At 41.6% G+C, this 21,187-nt stretch overlaps 1 protein-coding gene across 11 annotated transcripts in view; it reads right to left on the reverse strand.

The window, feature by feature from the left end:
* AUTS2 (activator of transcription and developmental regulator AUTS2) overlaps positions 1-21,187 on the reverse strand; it is a 759,649-nt gene that overhangs the window by 244,284 nt on the left and 494,178 nt on the right. The window lies entirely within an intron of this gene.

Raw genomic sequence — 21,187 nt, forward strand, 5'->3', positions numbered from 1 at the left:
AATTAAGAATAGTAAATAATAATAAAAATGTGCATTTATACTGGTGAACTGAGTCAATAGCAAATAATTAAACTAATCAGTGTTTAATGAAGTCAGTGCCTAATAGTGCATTAGCCAGTGTCCCTGTGTAAGTAAAGATTCCTGTTTTTATACCTCCTGGTCTTAGCTCAAGAGTTCAGTTTGGAATTTGAGTCCTCCAGGTACTTACAGGCTAATGAAATCAAAATATCCTGATGGACAAGAAGCAAAGCATGTTACGGGTTAAAATAATACAAGAATCTATTTTTTCCACTGTGTTGTGATCCATAAAAATCACCCTGAGCCTTTCCTCTTTCTTCTCTGCCTGTGAAGCCAATTGCTTTGATTGCAGTGATATGAGCTTGCTGAAATGACTTGCCCTTGCTTGTGAAGCAAATGGAACATGCTAATAGAACTTATCGCATTACCCGATGCAAAAGTGCCATAGCTCATTACTTTAAGATAAAAGGATATCATTGCAGACGGGAAGCAGAATTGACTTTCTGAGGCCCGACTTGATGATGATTTAATCAACTGCTCTCTTTCACTTCTCATCTCTGCGCCTGTCGGTTTCACAGGTGCTGTTAAATGAGACACTCAGAAAGTGAGCGGAGGGAAAGAAATTGCTGTCATTACTTTTCAAGAAAGGAGGTATGCAAATTTTCGACAGAAAGATTGCGTTCATAATGGGCCTGGTAAAATACAAGGATCATGCTTGACAGGTGAGGGCAAGTCATTTGTACGTCCTTAAAGTGAAGCAACCATCCTCATTTAGAAATTGTGCTCGATAAGAGAAGCTACAAATGAAAACCATGCAATGGCTGAGAAGCAGCAAGCAAACCTTTGAAGGCTTTGCTACTCCAGATCTGCCTTCAGCAGGTGCCTGGCGTGCCTTCACACATGTCTGTTCCTAACTGCCAGATGGCCAAAGTTTGACCTCAGTTTCTCACAGAGAACTCCTCTTGCATTTTTTTTATTATTTTTTTTTTTTTTACTGTCAGCTTTATATTTGCAGTCCAGGGCCTGAGAGTTTCTTCCTTTCTTCATCATCACTGCCAGAAATAGAAATTACAAGAAAAAAACTAAGTGAGGGTTGAGTTAACTTTGAAAATCAGCTTTGAAAATCAATCAGTTGGAGGTGAAATTTGTTTTCTTCTGCATGCAACAGAGTATTGCAGATCTTGGATGGTCCAGAATTTATGGTTCATATGCCAAGTAAAAAGCAAAGAGAATAATCCACAAAAAGGGTTGTGGCAGAAAGCAAAGAGGATGAAAAAATGCTTTTCCTGGGCCCAAAAGGAACCTGGAGTCCTGTGTGATTGCAACACCAGAGGGAAGGAACAAAGAGAGTAGTTTAACACCCCATTGACCTAATGAAAAACCTCTGATATTCCAAAATTAGAAGTTAAAAAAAGGACTATAATAGAGATGATGAATTATGTACAGGTTAAAAACACTCTATAGATGGCCATTGAGCTGTTTGGATCATTTTAAATGGGGAAATGAGAACTACCAGGCTCTTATTGGTCTCAATCATGTTTTCAATCAGAGCCTGATAGCCCCCCACAATGAGCAGGTTCCTTGGGGACTGCACTGTATGCAAGTTATGGACGCAGCAGTTAAGTTATAAAAATGCTGACATTCCACCTCAGATAACAGCGTAAGATTTACAAAGAATTAATGCCATGGATACTTGGAATTAAGTAAGAAAACAGCTAGGAAATACTGCCACAAAGGAAGCTTGATACAATGGAAAAGGATTAAAATAAAAGCACCCACCATATTAATTCTACACATACCTGCATTTTAAGAGTTGTAAATATTCTTTCTCAAAATACCCAGTTCATTTGATTCAAATGCTCCTAGTTATTTTCATGAAATAAAATCTTATTAATCTTATTAAATCTTAGTTGGTCTTTTGCCTATGTGTTGGGTTCTTAACCCCCTCCACATCTCCGTAAAGGGTAGCAAGCCCATAATGCTCTATAGATCTGCCTCATCTCTTCCCAGAAACACTTCATTGTAGGTTGAAAAGCAACATGATTCGGGAGAGAGCTTTGTGCTAGGACAGAAGATCTACCTGTGACACTGGCTATGCATCACCTCAGGCATGTCACTTGTCTCTTCTTCTGTTACCCTTCTATTTTTCATCTATTTTGGCTATTAAATGGTACATTTTAGCATTTGGGCAGTTTTCACTATATATGTTTATGAAGTAAAGCATAATAGGGCATTTTTCTTCAAGAATTTTGGTCCTAGTAAATAGAACAGACAAAGAAAAAAGCACCAAGACTTGGATCAGGCCCTAGGCACATCATGCCTATTTTCAATATAAACCTCACCTTTCACCAACTAAACTGTGTGACCTACAGCAAATTACATTGTTTCAACAGAAAATTATTTCTATTTTAAATTACAGAAGTATGCACAAAGAAGCAGCAATGACGTATCAATAACATGACAACAGGAGTTGTCATCCTCTACAGGCTGCAGCAACTCCAACACAAAATGGCTGCTGAAACACACATGAAGAGAGATGCAATTGGTGTGTATGACAAATCAGAAATAATATCTGAAACTAAAAATAATAAAGAAAAAGCTGTCTCTTCTCTTCTTTCCCAAGCAAGAATAATTGTCTCGCTTTTCAGCTCTGTATCTTTACTCTAGGCTAAGTAATTTAAAGTGAATTGTATAAATAATAAATAATAATAATAATAATAATTCCCCAAACAACCCAAAACAATTGATCCTTAGGGATAAGACCTCAACAGTTGAGCTATAAACCTTCGAACATTGGATTTTAATGGATACTAAAAAACTCTTAACTAAGCCATATAAATATAACCTGAAACAAAATGATTTGTGTTGTAAGCTGTTTGCAAACTCCCATAAATGTTCCTCATTGTCATAATGCCAGAAAAATAACTCAAACTGTGTACTCAGCCCTGTAAACTGGCTTCTATGTTGTGGTTTCATTCTCTTTTTCACTCTCTGTTTTATAATTCATTACTCACGTGGTTGTTATATATTGTTACTATTATTTATTGCTGCCTTTTTCATTTTTGCACAATTTATAAATTGTCTGTGCTAGACCTGAGGGAAAACAAGGATTATTCTACATCTACTGCAAGTAAATATAAATTGTAAAGACAATGGCACACTTTGGCCTGCCTGCCTCAAATTTCCTGTTTTGACATACTGTATGCTGTAATTTGGAATCTGTACTCTCTTATTAGAAAATGAATGCATTATGGTTTGTTGTTTTTTTTTTCTGTATTTTTTTTTTCTGAATGCTACAATTATAATAATTGAATTTAAAACAGGAGTTGCATTTCTGCATTTAGAGGTAAGCATAATTGTACAATCGTACATTTAGCAGATGGACTCAATCCTTTGTTATTCCTAGAGAGGCTGGGAGAAGGTGCGAGTATCAACAGGCGGGTGAGATGCTACCCAGCAGAACACCCACTGCTGGGGATCCTCCTCCACTAATGAACAGGTAGAAGCGGTACCTTGGCATGCCCAAATGGCCCATGTAGGAATGCACTACTTCTCTCTTCCTCTCTCTTCCTCAGGACCTCTTGTAACCAGTCCTAAAGCCAGGTGGGCCTCCTCTCTTCTGAGAAATGTCTCCCCACTGTTCTGACTGCTGTCTGCAGCGCCCTGGTGTAAGGAAGCGGGGACTCACAGTGCTCAACCAGGTGGCTGCGCTCAGAGCAGAACAACGGGAGCTTCAGAGAGGCCCCAGTCTCTGTTGGAGGAACATTCCCAAGTATAAATATTCACCACGGAAAGCCAGGCCCTCCATTTACCACCAATGCACTTCTAGCAGGGGTATATGAAGGGTGTGTGTTTGTTTTTCTCACTGCTGCATTAACCCACCACCAGAGTAAGGTGATAAAAACTCCTGTATCATAAATGATATCGCAGACTCCATGACTGTTATCAGCAGTGGCAAATTACCTCGCACAGCCAAGGCAAGGTATTGCTTTGAATAGCTGGCTTTTAGCACAGTGTTCAGAAAAATTATCCTTGTCCAGGCGAGTCTTGGAAAATGCAGGAGTTTTGCCAGCAACAACTGTGTTTAAGCACGGCTGTAGCTAACCCAGCGCTGAGTGTCGCGAAGGCTGGCTCTATGTGCCTTTTTCAGCTGCGACGGGACTGAGACTTCACACTGTTAGAAATCATCTCTTCCAAAGGGAAACCCCACGGAAGGGCCGGGAGACATCCTGAATGTGAAACACGGGATTTGACATCAAACCTTCTGTCAAGAAGGCAGGGAGACACTGAAATAGCAGGGGATGCATCTTGCAAAGCAAGACCGCTTGGGAATCTGGGGAGCCATTCATGGGAGGCCTACAAGATGTCACACCTCAGATCTTCGTGGTCACCTCTGTCCCACAGGTAGAAAACCCCTCTAGATTCTTCTCACTCATTTTCTGTCTGCATGGTCCCAGCAAACCACCTGCAGCCTTGTACAATGTCCATAAAGGAATTATCAACTGCTCGGTCTGTGCTGTGGTTTTGAGACAGATTACATAAAGCATGGAAACTCATTGCTCTCTCCAGAGATGCTCTCTATGAATACAGAGCCTGGAAATTTCACAAGGGATTTTTTATACAGGTAGAGACTCCCTCTATTCTATAGACTGTAGATGCCAAACTGCTGGAAATTCAGTTCTGAGCTCTTCTGAAAATTTAGAAGGAGGAAGGCTCTGAGATTTCAGACATGCCCTCTTCACAAAAACCTCTGTAGGCTATATCTATAAAAGGAACTGAAAAACAAGATGCAAAGGGTAGAAGCTAGCTTAGTGTAGATTGGTGTATATTTTAAAAATATAAAAAATAATTTAGAACTACAATATTCACTTTAAAATAGGGCAGGTTATCCCTAACTGGAAAAAAAAATGAAAAATGAAAACCTTGCCTAAATTCCGTGCCCTAGTTCAGTCAGAGTTACTGTACTCAAGGCAGTACAATTAATTAGTGGAGATCATATAGCCTGTGCTATACAGGAGGTCATAGCAGACCATACCCTCATTGCCTTAAATGATGTGAATTTATAAATCCCTGAACATCCACATCTCTCCACTCTTACTTCTACGGCTAGCTTGTTAGTGCTTTGGACCTTATTGTTACCCAACAATTCAGGCCAGCTCCGTTCAGCACAAACATTCCCTTCCACGATGTGCAAATTCTCAAGTGGACGACCCCTGAACTTACCCTGCTAGGAGGGTTTCTCCCTGCCCAGCAACAGAGGGGTCCTGCCAGCTTTTACACCAAATCTGTTGTTGATGTTGCGTGCATTGAGTTTCATTCTTGTTCAAAAGACTCATTTTTATCACACTGCAGGAGTAGCACCTCTTCATGGACCAATTCGGCTTTGCTGTTAAGTTCGACTACCATTTTGAGTAATCAATAAAAAAGTCTGCTACAAGAGGACACTGATTTACAAATATAGGGGAAAAAAATAAAATGATGCAAAGCCATTGGTATGGATGTGAAAGACTGTTGGGAAGGGGAAAATGAAAAGTCTATGAGAAGAATCTGAACAACCAATTTAATCTTGGAGGAAAATTCAGCAGGGTTATCCTGTGTGGCAGCTATCATTAAAAGATGCAGGAGAGATCTACAGGAAATTCAATATGAAATCTAAAATGTACACCAACAGGATCCTTCAGAGAAAGTGAGAGGGAGGGAAACAGCAGTTTCTCATAAAGCATTACAGAAATCAGCCCCACATCTTTCCTCTGAGCTCCTAAGAATAATTATTAATATGTAAGGGAGAAACGTTAGTAGATACACTCTGAATAGAGGAATACTTCGATGCATGCATCAGATTTACCAAGGACTCTCCTCCCCTCCATACTCAACAGAAGAGAGTTCAAGAGCGCATGTTTTCTTCCCACCCTACATGCTTACAGCAACGTCCATTGTTTCTTGTCAACACATGCAAGCCTAGTTTAATTTGGGCTCTCGCTGTTCCTGCTGAATGAGGGGGTTTGTTGGTATTTCACCAGGAAGAAAACGGAGGCAGTTAACCTTTTCTCCTAACAAAGTGCTGGAAAACAGCAGATCCAGTACATGTCACAGTAGCACAAGGCTAAATTTTATAATGGCACGGGAATAAAGAAACAGAAGACAACTCCCATCTTTTGTCTAACAAAACTGGATCCATGCTGCAGCAAAACTGAGCTTCAGCCACCCAACGGCAATACATGCACGACATTCATGGCTGGAATGAACTGCATGGGACTCTATGCATTTACCAACACCAAAGACAATGACCCATTTTAATTAAACAGATGAGCAAGAAGCAAAGGAAACCACTTCGCTTTACAGAAGACGACATGTTCCCTTCCCCTCCCATGGGGGCTGGCTTTGGTACCTCATTCATGTTGACCACGTGGTCACATCCCAGAGACATCTGCTCAACGCTGGCTGTACGGGGCCATGCAAGCATATTTCTGAGCTGTAGGTTCTTTTATTATTTGCACTTCTGCTTTTAGTAGGAAGAAAAAAAATGGTCATTGTGATGCTTCTGGGCAAACTCTGCATACTTGGAAAAATGAGCAAATGTAGCCAAGAGAGAGCGTGTCAACAACGCTCCCTGAACTGCCGGGGACATTGCACTCGTACGCCCCGCACACAGGCGTCTTCCTTCCCGAAGCCTCGTCTCCCCCTAAGACCTCAAAGGGTTAAGCCTGCAAATTGCCTTGCTGCGCTTCTGGGACAGCATGAAGGATGGCTGCCATTGCCACGGTCAGATATGACAGCGCCAATTTGATGTGCTGCCATCAAGGGCCTTCTAAGAGCCGAGCGCCCTGATGGTTTTGTGATGCGAACAGTCGCATCGCAAAATGGTTTTCCTCTCCCGCTGCCTCTGCTTCCATCTGCTGCTGGGCCGAGGCACAGCCGGCTGCCTGCCTGTCACAGCATGTATTAAAATTAGCTGGGGAGGAGGCACTCAGTTGTGCTAATTACATTTTAATCATTGGAAATGTGTTGGCAAATCAAGCCTTGATTGCCATCTCGGAGTCTGTCTCCTCCAGCAGAGTGAAGGGGCTGTCTGCATTAGCCGGGGCCTGCTGGGCCCAGTTCTCTCACAGAAGATAGAATATGGTGCCTGCTGGCCCACCACTGAGACTGCTTTGGCACATTATTAAAAAGCCACAAGGCTTGTTTCAAATCATCACTGTGTGAGCTCTGCTCATTCGCACATCCCTGGGTATTCCAGCCACTTGGTACTTTTAACTATATCTTTAGTTTACCTTGTGGGCTAAAAAACAATTTTGCATGCGTGGGTGGAGGAAGCCGGAGCTTTTTTGCAGCTCGTCGGGCTGGGAACGGAGCCGGTTGTCAAAACGCCTTCCTTGTCAGCTGCAGTGCTGCACTGAATGGCATCCTAAAATAACTGGAACTCGCGCAGCCCCCACTTTATCATGGGAAGGTTCGGTACAAGCCCGGCTTGGTCAGGGCCATGAGAGGTGGAGAAGTCCCTTCCTGTTTCTCATTTAACATGTCAAAGGGAACTGAGTCGTCGATTACTCTCAGGCCAGCCAAGCTTGTAAATCAAGCTTGGAGAGAAGCATAAAAAGCAATGAGGGTCCTCTTTGTTCCTCGGACTAAACGCTCACATGCAGGTCCTAAAATCAGCACGCTGGATGCAAATCAAAAGGATGAATTTTCCAGCCCTTTTCCCAGCCACATTTGAATTTTTATTTTTTTCTTTAGCAATACAGGAAAGCTTCCAGAGCAAGCAACCTGAACCAGAAGCAAGAAGAGCCAGGATCTCTCAAATGTCAGACCATGTGCAGGCTAAACTAACCCAGCAGCATCTACCACCTGCGACCCCCCTCCCAAAATAAACAGAAACTACACTATGAATATTTTGAAGCCTGAAAAATTCAACCTCAGATCTCCCTTTTATAGCATGTAAATACTACCCGCAGCTGAATCTTGTCAACACACAAACTAGTCCCATTGCCTTACAGGCAGCAGCAGAACTGGCCTCCTCCTAGGCTGGATTTTCAAGAGTGGCAGGGCCAGGCTTGCAAGGGTTCATCACTTCACCATGCCAAGAGTCTGAACGGCTTGGTGCACTGTTGGACCTAACCAAGTGCCAGATTCCCCAAGTGCTCAGCAGCCAGCAATGCCTATTGTCGCTCTTGAGTTAAAAGTTCTAAAATACCTCACTAGACTAAACACTTCTGGCAGCCTGAAGGGTTCGATGACTCAAATGAGAGGTAAGCACTAAAGCTGTAGACTTCAGCCTTGCTTCCTCCCTTGCTGGTGAAGGTGAGGGCAAAATGCAGCCACCGAGGGAAGCGTGCAGAGATTTCTGCAGTGGTATTTCTCTGCTCCTCCACACGTGGCGGCAGCAACAGCAAAGATGGAATGCGAGTGGAAAATCAAGCACACGACGTCTATGCAGCAGCTTCCGACCCCTCCTGAAATCCCTGTAATATTCCCCTTATTAGTATGTGCGAGTGGATTTTTAGTTGTTCATTTATGACACCTCACAAGGCCATACACAGGCATGATCAAGTTATCAAGGCTTGAGTACCCAATACATTTGTTCAGAACAAAAGCTATTTTTACAGCCCCTGAGAGGAGGCAGACTTTGGAGGTTTCTTCCTTCTTATACAATTATGTTGCCATTGAAGGTAATGTTTTCATGACTATCATATAATGGAACTTAAAACTGATCATTTTATAGCCCCAGCAATAATGATAAGGGTTTGCAAATACCACAGAGAGAGGCTATGGTGTCCTCTCATGCAGCTGTATTGCCGAGACTGAATCTGAAACAAAAAGCTAACTTATACACATGCTGTAGGAGAAAACTTAATATCCAAGTTTCAAGGGTGCACGAAACTGGAAATTACAATCTGGCTGATGTGCATTAAGACAAATAGTCAAATAGTTTATTTAAAAAGGCTTCCTAGAACATTTTTGTTCTTTTTAACTTGAGAGTTTTAAATTTAAAACTTTGGCAATTTTAACAGGAAGATTTTACAAAAAAAAAAACATGATTATTGTAAGTAAATGAGACAGTTTTCATTCAGCATATTTAATTTTCCTTTTGCCATTAAATAAGGGATAAGTGTATTGGTATGTGCTCCAGTAGTTCCAGTAACCACCACCAACTGCACTTTGGAAGCTCTTCTTGCGAGAAGCGTGTCGGCATGTGTTCCCACCCAGACCACGTTACCTGGTCAGGATTCAGGCTGCCCTGACTGATTTTGTGCATGTTCAGAGACTCTGCCCCACGGAAGCAACAGAGCGGATAAACGCACAGACCAAGCTAGCAAATTCCAATAGTATCACTGATACGCTATTTTACACTCTTTGATGTGTGCAACTCGGAAATAGAAGCATCCTGTTCTGTTCCCAGAAACAAACTTACATTTCCCCCAGACGTTTTCCACCAGTAAAAAAGTTTTGTGAGTGGGTCACAGTGAGACCTCAGGACAGCTGGGGAACCGTGCTGAGCGGGAGCCTTCAGCCGCTGGAGGTAAGCCACCTTACTCCTGCATGCTGTCAAACACAGGGCAGTGCCTGGCAGACGAGGCACACGTGCACAGAGTGAGGCCCGTACCCCCTCGCTGCACATCCGTGTGCTGCCCAGCCGTGCCGGGCCCATCAGCCTCACCGCCACACACGCAATGTACAGCCCAGCCGTTTCTCCAGATGCGGGTAGCAGCCAGAGACCACGAAAACAGACAAAGCCCTAGGACAATCCTAGTGCTCTGACTGATCTTCAAGGTCTTTCAAAAGGGGTTGGGCCTCTAAAGTGGCACTGATGTTCATTATTCACAGAACAACCATAGAGGGGGAACCTGTAATGTGGGCAATGACAGAACATCTGAATAAAATCAGCTGAATAAGAAACATCCATCCTTTAGCTTTCTATCACTACATTTAAGAAATATTTTGATTATATTTGAGATAGGAAAGGAAGATACATGATTCCCCTCTGTCCCTTAAGGCCAACCCTCCTGTGCCCATCCCTTCTGTCCCTATTCCATATGGGAAAATAAAGCTCTTTTCATTGCTGAGGATTTGGTGTTTACCAAGGGGAACAATGGTGATTTTGCATAGCCACTCCTCTAAGTTGGGAGGGGACAGTGTCTACAAGACTCTGCTTTTTCAGGTCCAGGTGCATAAACTTGTCAAATGTTATTTATCTTTTTGCTAAGTGAAATTAATATCCATGCTCACTTTGGTAAGCTCTCTCCAGTGGAAATGTCTAAATGAAGGGGCAAATGGTATTTTTAATCCATGATAAGGACTGCAGTATTCTGGCTGAAGCAAAACCCCCAACACAACATACAGGCCTCATCCTGAACCCCTCACTCTGCACTTGTTCAGTGCCTGCTCAGGCAGACCACACATGGCTCTTCATTATGATTTCCAACCCACAGAAATAAATCGCAAAGAAACAAGACTGAGCACCCTATGGCATTTAGGACCTTATTCAGCCAGAAAATGAGGCAGCCTCCCGAGGCAAGGAGCCCTGAAAGGCCACAGAAGCTCGCAGACCTGCTCAGAACAAAAGGTCAGCCAAGCTCACGACCAGGAGGAGATAGTAAAGGAAACATTTACCAGCTCCACTGCAGAAGTAGCAAAGAGCTCATCCTTATGCCCAGGTATTTCCCCATCTCCCTTTTCGGGCCCTACAGTGTTGCCTCAGAAGGAGTAAGTGCTTCAAAAGGATCTGGGGACCGACAAGGGAGTTGCCATCTAAGCTTTGGCACACAGCAGCTCTTAAAGCTTTCAGTATCACATTCCAGAGGAGATGCTCTCTTGCCCCTCACCAGAGAAAGCCCGAGACCACTGTCCACAGACTGAGGGCTCTCTTGAATATTCTTCTGCCTGGCTCCCTGAGACACCTAAACCAGGTGCTGAAATCCCTCCATGATACTGGAAAACAAGATGTTACAAATGGGAAAGCAAAGAGAACACTGAGAAAGCCTCTTAATTTTTCACACAAATAACAAACCAGCCTTTCTTTGAGGCCATCTAAAGCTAATTCAGGTCACACATAATACAAGTTGTGTTGCTAAACATAATCTGCTTATTTGTATTATTGCCCATTCGTGCAGTGCTTTCAGTGGACATATTTGTTCTGCCTGTTTCTATCTGGAACCATAAAGATACCTTGATAAAAGTAAATTAAGGAATTTTCATGGGCATTATGAAAAGTGAAGGGTGGCAATTTTGCACCCACCAGAACTGTCGCTACAGGACGTGAGCTGCTGCATATAGAAGCACCACGTGGAAAGGGTGCTCTTAGTGAAGAGCACACTGAAAAATAAGCTGCTTCCCATCAGCGAGTGCATTCTTTATCTTTAGTGTAACATTTATAAAGCTTGTTCAGGAAAAAAATGTGTTAAATCTTTCATCAGGCTACAGACACTTTATTTGGAGTCTTCACAGAAACCCGAAGCAGTGCCATAAGGTGCCTGGAATATTAGCCAAGATAAAACCTTCAGGGCCATGCACGCTACTGTTTTCAAATCTGTTCTTTCATCTGATGTGCCAGTCGAAATTACTTCTGCAACATGGTCAGAACCAACCTGGATGGATTTATAATGCCTCAAATTGCTATGGGCATATTTTTGTGAATCGCCTAGAGACAAACAGATAATTCTCTTTAGATTGTGCAAATTGCTAATTCTTATGCATGTCATGTGTTTTCCAAGTGGCATGTTTAGACAAGAAAATTGCAGAATATTCCTGATGTCACCAGAGCTCCATGCTTAAAAAGCCAGAGCAGTGCAGGACAGTCTCCTTATACGTATCTCAGCATATATAACAAATCATTTTAACTCCAACTTAGACAACACTTGTTACCTTTTCTCACTATACGACTCTCTGTATAAGAGGGGAGTCAAACAATAATGAGCAGATTATGAATTATACCAATGCAATGTAACTACTTGTGCAAGGAATGGAAGCAGAACCGAGCCTTTTATTTGCTCTGTTTAGGCAATTTGAATAAACAGCATAAGTGTCATCTTTTGAGTCAACATGTCAAGTTGAATTTCATGATATCTGATCTGTCTGTTGGCATTATTATACACAGAGAGGAAAAAAAAAAAAAAAAGAAAAAAAAAAAAAAAAGGAAGCACAAAGACTTCCTTGCAGTGTGCCTTCCTGATAGAACAAAGCCTGTGTGATCATTCCATGAAGCTCCTCTCCCTGTCCTTCCTTCTCAAAATTTTTGAACCCACTGGCCAATTTCACCCACATTTGACAAGAGATTTCAAAGATAATTAAACTCCTGTGAGCTTTCTGAGGAGAAAAAAAAAAGGCGGCCAGTTGGTATAGAGACCTGATAAGCCTGAAAGAAAGGCTGCAGTGTGTGATCACACCTCACTTGCTACCAGAAAACGCACACAGAAGAGAAATGTTATAAGAACTCCAAGGAAAAGGCATCAATCAGAGCTTTCAATTAACTCTCTATGGGAATCCAGGCTTTGATAAGATTTTTTGCTCATGGAACTACTCATATTTATTTTATGATATATGACTCAGATTCAGAGGTGCCAGCTTTTAACTAATATATAAATTATCTTCATCCTTGAAACCAACAGGGACATGTCTGTATAGCATATACGATAGTACATAATTATAGCTTCAGGGCACCATTTTAGATGAAAATATAGCATATACAATAAAAGAAAATTCCGTTTGTATTATGTCCAGACTGGGATTTTAGAATGACCCTGTACACATGGTAAACTACCTGTCCAACAGCACAGAAATTATGGTCCCATGCTTACAGCCATAAGATTATTAAAACTGTGAGTTTAATCCTAGCTGTGACATACTCTTCTTTAGCATCTTTCAGTAAATAAATAAATAAATGATTTTTTTTTTTTTTTTTAAAAAAAAGGACAAAAAAAGAGACCTTCCCTCTCTTTCTGTGTCCTTCATCTTTAAAACAGCTCGGTTTTCCTCTTCCCCTCAACTTTCTCTATGAACTGATGCCTGCTTTATTCTGAATGCCTATTAAACTTTGTTTTCTAACTCTAACTAATCCAAACACAAACATACTGAACCAGTTTTTCTGAAGTATTTTAAGTGGATTTTTGTTTTGTTTCTTTTAGTTCTTGATCACTGGCCATGAACAAATTCCAAGGACTTCAGAAAACTGGTTTTGTCCAAAAGAAACGTGTCAACTTAACAAATCAATAGCTTTGGGGTATTTAAGGAGCTGTTAGGAGTAAAACAGTTCCTTTGCTATACTGCATGGGCTACATGATTAACATACTTGTCCTAGCATGTGCTATGCATGCAGCTTGGCTTACATCTTTGGATTTTACAAGCAGAAGTAGCAAATTATCAGCCACCAACTAGTCGCTTTAAATGGTTTCACCACTGCTTGAAATGGTGTTTCCACAGACAAACAGAAGAATTTTATTTTCAAAGGGAAGAGAAAACAGTGTTTCTAAACCAGCACTGCTCTCTGTCCCTGCGGGATGCAAAAATAATCTGTGACTGTGACTTCAATGAATTTAGTTAACTACAGTTAAATTGCATCACAGAGACTCTCTTTAACAGATCTGCAATAGTTAATGAACATGGTGGGGAGACCAGATATTTCTTCAAAACAACTCATCAAGTAAGCTGCCTCCACTTAACAGATGTAAAGGCAGGGCCCAAAGTAGAAGCTGGCAGAAACAGATGGTGCCTAAGGGCAGCTTTCTGTTTCAGTGCTCTTGGGGGTTAGGTTAGGCAAGATGGGAGGTGTAGAGAGGTGGGGGTTGTGTTTTTCGGCAGCAGGTAAAATCCATTTGTCACACCAGCTCCAACTGAGCTTTCAGCGCAAAAGTTAATATCTGAAGCCAATGAGGCATTCTGCACTCCGACTGCAGCGCGGCAGAAAAGCTCTCGGAGCAGTGTGGAGCCCCAGCCTTTTTCAGCAGGGAAAGATGTCAAACTCCTCGTTCTGAAAGACTTGCGTTTCCTCCTGCTTTTTCAAACAAATAAAAAATGGGTATGCAAAGGAAAGTGTTTTATCTTATTATACCTTCAGGGAAAGAACACAAAATGACGAAACAGAGTGTGTTTTCTTCCTCTGTTCTCCACAGAATAACATCAGTAACCTCATAAAAACAGCCCCTGCTTTCTCCTTCTCTGAAATACAGACACATACATTGCAGCACCAGCAATAAATTTCCATTGCCTCCAACTTCTAACATTGCCAAGGTACGTGCCATAGAGAGCATTTTTATGAGCCGGTTTTTGACTGCCTGGATTTCGCCTTCATAAAGAAGAGATTTTAGTCCATTCTGTCTATTTATTTTGTGTAGAGGAATCAAGGTCAATAAACCATGGAGAAATTCACTCTACCTTATTCCATTTCACACTTTTGTCATCCACGCTTTATCGAGTATCTGAATGAATTTTTAATATCATGCCACAAAATGCTTTGGTCTTCTATCATATGCTGGGACTCTATAAATCTGATAACACTTGGGAGTTCTCAAATATACTCAGCACTGAAGAAACAGCTTTAAAGTTTAGTCATTCTGATGAAATGTAAGAGCTTATATCAGTGACAGGTTGACAGAAAAAGCTGTTTTCCTTTCCATTTCACAGACTTCCACGTATGAACGCCATGAAACATGTCAGGACTTTCTCTGAGTCTATGAAGACAGAGATGGCATCTGCTCCCAGTGGGGAGCCCTTCTAACCAGTAATACTGTAAAATTTCATGATTCTGAAATCTGATTGACAGTCACAGGAAGGGCAGGGAGGAGGTGTTTACTGTATTTTATAGGAGAGCATCAATTGCTTGTCTTGGCACATGATGTATATTTTCATGGCATACAATGCCACTTTCAGCATTTTTTTTAAAGTTAAATGTATTCATGCTGGCTGAACAGGTTTATAATTTCCCGTTACTGGGAAATATATGCATCTTTTAAAACTAGGCATTAACCCTACATGCTCATCACTACAGTTTTAGATAACTGGGCAAAAGAGAAAGACCCTGAGTCTTAGGAGAACACGAACAGATGTATTCCATCAGCAGCCCAGCACAGCTATACATCAGCTTCTTAGAGCACCATTGGCAAGTTGAGCCACCTTCTAATGACAGCAGCTAGAGGAGGTAGATCCATTGACTTTACAGTCCATTAAATACAATTTTGTAACGCTCTGCCAAATTGAGATCTTGTTGAGTATATTTTCATATTTCTTTTGACAAATAAGCATCAATGTTACCCCAGAGTACCCCGGAATGTACCCAGAGACACACACACGCAATTAGTCTTCAGAAACTCATTTGAATTGTACACAAATGCTTACCCCAGACTTCAGTTCAAACTCCCAAGCAGTTTACCCCACTGAAGCAGGCCTGCTGGAAGGGCTTGCATTTGCCAGTCTAAGGAACGTGTGGTTCCTTATTCCATCGCATACCATAACGCCGCAGTTCTCAACCTGCTGTTTGTTGTATTCTGAAATTCCACAAATGTCCTCCATAAGATATCTAAATCATAAGCAAGAATAGCAAACCAACAGCTGGTAGCTTTAAAATTAGTAGAAAACTCTCCACCTTCCAAAGAAAAATATTAGGGATGCACAACTCCAAAAGCCTGCAAACTGTTAAAAGCTTCCAAAGTTACTAAACCGTGAGTCCTTCGTGTTACACAGGTGAAGCAAACTCTTTGTGACAAAAGGGTGAGGCAACAACCCAAGCAGGTTTTGCTGTTCCGTAATTTCACCAACTGTAAAGAACTAAATATAAAATGAAAGGATGGCCTGGACTGTGTGCATTTCTAGGGAGTGGACGTTAAATCTGAATTACTTAACAAATGAAATATAATGAAAGACTGCAGCAAGCACTGCGTGGATACAGATTTAGAGGACTGATTCACCTGTGTAACCAGAGCTAGCATTTCTCAGTTTCAATTTGAGGAAGACTGGAAGTATGCAGAAAAGCGTAGATTTCCATAGTCTGATCTCCTTAATTTTTACTTCCCCTGAAATCACTGTGCATGAAACAGTGAGGAGAGATTCAAATGCTCACACTAATCAGTCTGGTTTTTGTTTTGTCATGCCAAGGCAGGTGTTGGTGTACGGTCTAAAAAATACAGATTAGTTGGGAACTCAGCCATGGCCCATTAGACTACAGGAAAGACAAGTAAATAACTGGAGGTACTCTGAATCTGGAACTATGGAGGCTGCCATGAGTAGGACTTCTAGGGAAACCTTCAATATATTATTAGATACACTGTCATATGACTTCTAGAAATTTAAGTATTTCATCAGTGCATTTAATCTTGTCCTAGCAACCCTGTGATATAGGAGTGCGTTCAGGCACTCTAACCACTCTGCTTCTGATTCAGATAATATTATGGATAGCTGTGACAGATGGCATTCACAATGCTGCTGCTTTACAAGACAAAGCTTTTCTAGCCAACTCCCACTCTTCTCCCCTTCTCCCTTCTACTTTTTTATATATATATATACATATATATATACACTAAGGATATGTCAAGGTGAAAATAAATTAAGGTTCAGGCCCTTAATGTACCACAACCATCCACAGGGCATGACATTTGTGACACCAAATGGCACAGACAGACAAAGAGAAAGAATCAAATACAGAAAGGATGAAACAACAGTAAAGAAAACTAAATATGCAAAAAATGAGGGACACACCCAGAAACTCAAGTGATTTCGTTATATGATAATATTACCTTCTAAGAGCATTCTTCCTCCTCCTCAGTGGGGAGGAAAGAGATTGACAGTACTCACACATGTTTATAGACACAGTTCTGACTGTCCTAGGGGACTTCAGTGGGGAGGAGACTATTAAGAGAACAAACTTCTACTTCTGACATGCTCCTACTGATCAATCGAAGAGCTATTGATTCTTGGCTCCCAGGAAATAGCTGTGTTCATCAAATGTGTACACCAAGGACATACTCTACACTGCTGAAATCTTCCAATAGCATGGGCCTTATTCTTATAATAATTATGACAATTTTATATTGACAAAATTGTGACAAATGCGAAGTTGTTCTATATTTACCATGCTACCCATATTATTGCAATGAGCTCATGTTTATTTTAGCAGTTAAACATGGTAATTTTAGCAAAAGATCAGCTTTAAAGGACTTCCAAGTTAATTGTGGCCTACAGCCTCCCACAAAGCAAAAAAAATCTATTCTGCACCTTCCATTTTATAAACTGTGTTACGGTACTTCAGGAGGACAAAGTGCAGCATTTTAGGGGTGGAATTTCAAAGCAGAACTCTATGGGGCTATTTTCCTATTAGTGTGATTAGCATTCAGAAATAGTTTATCCTAGGGTTGGTTTGCATTTTGAGAGAGATTCAGAGCAAAAGCAATTTATAAAACTCTCTCATACCTCCTTGTTTTAACCGCTTCAACCACAGCATAACCTCAGTGGCACACGCTTTTCCAAATGCAGAGCTGTATCAACTTAGAGCTTGCCACTCTGGTCTGTCCTCATTGCTCTTCATTAACACAATCTGTAGTGTATGCTTTTAGAGTTAGGTTTTTTCACAAACTATTTGGATTGGTTTTTAAATGTAATTGACTGGTACTACCAGAAGAATTCCATTTTATTTGGGGCCAGATAAAAAGTGTAGTATATATAACATATTGTATGGCGCTGAACGCTATAGTCAGAACAGGAAAATAGTCTGAGTAGTTATTATCAGTTTGCTTTATAAGTATGTTATTTACAATACGCAACAGATGTTCTCCGAATGTTAATGGGAAAATACAGGCCTTTTATTTATTTCTTTTCTGACAGACTAAAAAGTGCAACTAATATAATAATAATCTTGGAAAATCCAAAGATTACTTCACAATTTGGAAAATGCTGTGTTGAGTCATTAGTCTTATTATCTGGTATTTTCATAACTCACTAGATAAACACTGTAAACTACAATTTCCTGGTAATGATCCCTTGTATGTGCAAAAACAGGCCTCCAAGAAATCTCAATTAAGCCTAAGAAGCAGTGTTTTTAAATTAACCCCAACCCCCTAAGTAATGCAATAACGCATGTATGTGTGTGAGTGTGCACATGTGCATGCACTCCCCTTCCCTCGAATGGATAGGATTAGCATTGCTGAACTGTAAGTCATATCTCCTATGCTGCTAACTGCTAACAGAATGTTTTCTTTAGCTCAGTGCTTTTCAATCTGTGGTCTGTGAACCCAGGGGATTCACGTACACTTCATATGAGGGTCTGTAAAAACTGATTTGGTTTGTTTTAGTGTATTGGGTCCCTGATTCCATTGATAAAAGCTTAAGAGACTCCATCTGTTGAAAAAAAATATTCGAAAACTTCTGCCATACCACCAAGCCCCAGCTCTTCAGGAACAAGGGCTCAAAGTTCATTCCTGATGTTTGCTGTGGAGTTATAAATTGCCCTGATGTGCAGCACGAATGATTACTTAGGTAGATAAAATTGAGCACAGCCTTGTTACGTTTCAGAACTGCTGTGTGATCGTACTGTGAGAGAATCATGGATAGGATCTGACCAGTAGTATGCATGTTCTGTTGGTGGGTCTTGTGTTTTTTGTTTTTTTTTTTCACTCTTTGTTTGGAAATAAAGCTATGGACACCTCTAGCTTTTCCCTTTCAACAGTATTTTATCTGATTTTCCTGTATGAATAATATTACATAGCACTGATAACTGGTAGGTACCACAAAGGAGAGAAAGCTTGGCTATCCACGGTCTTGTGCCTTGTATAGTCACTCAGGCAGCCTATAAAATACCTGTGAAATAACATTAACCTGAAATTGTAATTTTTTGACCAATCCTTCAAGGAGAAAGTGGAAGCTAGTGCCTTTGTTATATACAGTAACAAAGGCACAAAGCATGCTGTTGAGTGGCATGTTATTTATTTTTTTTTTGCCTGGCTTTTGAAGAAAACAAAGCTTATACAGACAGGCTGCCAGTCCACCCAGTCCTAATAATTTTCAACCCCCTTGTTCCCTTTCAACTAAATTTGACAGAGACCTAAAAGGCATCCAGTTATGAGAAGTTTTACACAAGTCAATAGCTCTAGCACAGGACAGACAGATACAGCTCAGGCCTTTGAAGAGGCAGCTGACCAAAGAGTAAGACAGAGGATACGTTGTCTGCTCGGCCAAGTGGAGAAGGAATACACAATGGAGCAAGGACAAAATGCATGCCTGGGCAGAGGGAAGAGAAGATGGCTGCATGATGTCGTAACAAATCTAAGGCAGCTGATTTCATTATTCTCCATGCTCGTAGAACAGCTTGCTTTAGTGATGTGAGGAAAATGAGGTGCAATATGGTTGCGCAGGACTGATTAAGTGACGATCATTTCAAAACAAAAAACTCACAAACTTTACCCAAAGAAATCCACTTTAGGACAACATTGCAGAGGAAGAAATGTCGATCCTCTCATAGTTTTCTTCCCGTCTCAGCCCAGCAGTTGGGAAAATAACATACATTGCTATTGTACATGACAGATAAAGAAAAAAATGTAACAGCACATCTGGGATCATTAATACTTTAGCAGACTTCCTATTTTTAAATTAGTATCATTTAGTGAGCAAAATGACAGCTACTCACAGTGCCTACGAGTCTGCAGAAACAAACAAGCCAGCAGTTTACTGGTACAGCTGCAGACAGGCCTGACAAGCTTTTCAGAGCACTCCAGCTCGCAGAGCCCAATTCCACCGCAGCACTAAAACACCAGGCTGGCATTTTCTGAGGAGTCCCACAGGTGAACCGTGAGCTAACGAGCTGCCAGCCACTGCCTGCTGCCAAACGGGCCGGGCACGCTGCAGGAGCCACCGGCACCGGGCTGGCAGCACCTGGTGCACCCCAACACCTGGCGCTGCCGGGGGGCCGCAGCCAGCGGGCACCAGCGGGTGGCGGAGCTAGGCCTCGGCAAGGCGCACGCTCGTCACCGGCCACTGGAAGTTAGGCAGGGTGGGGAAACCTGCCTCCTCCACACAGGGGAAGCTCAGCCAGGCTCACTGCGATTCTATTCAAGGGTGAACACCAGAAAAACGTAATAACAGGAGACCAAGCCTAGGTGTCTGTAATAGCTGTGTTCAGGCAGCGACAGAAGGGAGCCAGCTCTGACCCTGGCATGTTGTATCTTTTGGCTCCAGAAGGCAATTGCTCACAAAATCAATTGCTTCTGCAACACAAACGCGCACATACACAAACGAACTGTGGTACAGACTTCAGGAAATATCAGTCTCCTGAGGTAACCACAAGCTTAAAATTAGGCTTGAGAATGACAAAAAAGTCTGTCTGCCTGCATCCTGACGCATCCCATCCATCTCGGGGAGTTACCAAGGCTTCATCTACACTGCTCACTTACGTCAATGAAATCAAACAGACTCTTGAAGCGACCGCAGGAAGTTCTCCACATGTTAGCTGAGGCATCTGGAGCTTTTCCCATTATTTAATTCTCCCCTGGTTGCCAATTCAAAACACCAAAACAGAAAGCAGAGACATTTCTAAATCTTTCCTCATGAGGGATTTAGATGGGTAAATCCCATCACAGAATAGTGCCTCTGGACAAATTTAAAGATAAAATTTTCCGTTCTCACAAAGCACCAGAATTTTCCTAGGTGCTCCATCTTACTGCCAATCTGGTGGTACCTACAGCTATACAAAATGAACTATCAGTCACCCCTGGTTTGCACTGTGTGCTGTAGATAAAAGCAATGCCCAAACTGGTTTCTACTGCTAAGCGCTACCCCTAGCACATTTGTAGATAAATAAATCAACGTACAGAAGAACGGAGTAAGTTTTAGAAGATCTCTACTGGGAGTTAATCTGTGTGGTTCCTTTACATCATCCACTGCAGGACTCAAGAAAAAAAAAACAAAACAAACAAAAAAAAAAAAACACCACTACCACTGAGGTCAGATTTTCATCTCTGTAATTAAGAAATGGACACTGGTTCCTGGCTAGTAAATCCTCTATTCACTCATTCGCATCTCTTTAAGGACACTCCATGTCAGGATCTCTGAAGCCCTGCACTGACTGTTGTTCCTTTCAGGTACCTGTCACACGTACCTGAAGGGAGGCTGTAGCGAGGTGGGGGTTGGTCTGTTCTCCCACGTGCCTGGTGACAGGACGAGGGGGAATGGGCTAAAGTTGCGCCAGGGGAGGTTTAGG

Source organism: Oxyura jamaicensis, chromosome 19 (assembly GCF_011077185.1).
Source record: "Oxyura jamaicensis isolate SHBP4307 breed ruddy duck chromosome 19, BPBGC_Ojam_1.0, whole genome shotgun sequence".
Classification (NCBI taxonomy): domain Eukaryota; kingdom Metazoa; phylum Chordata; class Aves; order Anseriformes; family Anatidae; genus Oxyura; species Oxyura jamaicensis.